Raw genomic sequence first — 863 nt, 5'->3', positions numbered from 1 at the left:
TTCCAGCTTCACAATACAGATAAGCAGTTGGCTACTCATACTTTACTAAAAGCATCTTCGCTTCAGCAGTCCTGTTTGTTATGCATTTTATTTTACAAAACAGCCTCATTAAAAAAAAATCACTTTTCATCTGTACTTTGGACATGAGTACTTCGGTGGAAGAGGGATGAAGTCACATTCCATATGCACCACAGGCATTCCACATTAAGATGTGTGAGTGGGCACTGGTCAGATTTTGAAGAAGAGCAGAACAGCAGTGGGTAAATCAGAAAGACACAGGATTAAGAAACAGGAGTAGGTTGAAGTTACTCTGCCAAAGACATTTAAATGAAATACAGGCAAGTAAACATTTCAAATGCAGGTAAGTTCCCTTGTGCTGCTAAGCTGTGGCTGAAACAGCATTGGCACAAGAAAATATTTTAGTGGCACTAACAGAAGTAAAAACACTGACTTCCACAAGGACTGAGATAGTCTTGAATGCTGGCAGCACCACAGGTCCACAGGTAACATCTACAGGGTCCGTGTATACTACATGAAAGTGCACATCAAAAGAAAGGGTACTGTCAAGGCAAAGCAAGTAATATCACCATAACTGAAAGAGCACATTCAGAAATCCACAGTAAGGAGACCACAGAATTAGGTTGCCCAACTGATTCAAGTTGCAACCTGCTTACAGACGTGAATCTGACCCAGACAAGTTGCTCTTATCTGTTTCACAAGTGAAAGTAAACATCTGAGCTAGTAGGAGGCAATTGTGGTAGGAAAAAATGGTTGCTTTAATTAAGTCTATCAAGAGTAGAAGTCTGTACCACTAAACACACACTTCCAAAATCCCCGAAACCAAGATGTATGAGAAGTGATAT

The sequence above is a fragment of the Acanthisitta chloris genome, unplaced genomic scaffold (genome assembly GCF_000695815.1).
Source record: "Acanthisitta chloris isolate BGI_N310 unplaced genomic scaffold, ASM69581v1 scaffold12399, whole genome shotgun sequence".
In the NCBI taxonomy this organism is placed as follows: domain Eukaryota; kingdom Metazoa; phylum Chordata; class Aves; order Passeriformes; family Acanthisittidae; genus Acanthisitta; species Acanthisitta chloris.
This window is presented reverse-complemented; position numbering follows the sequence as displayed.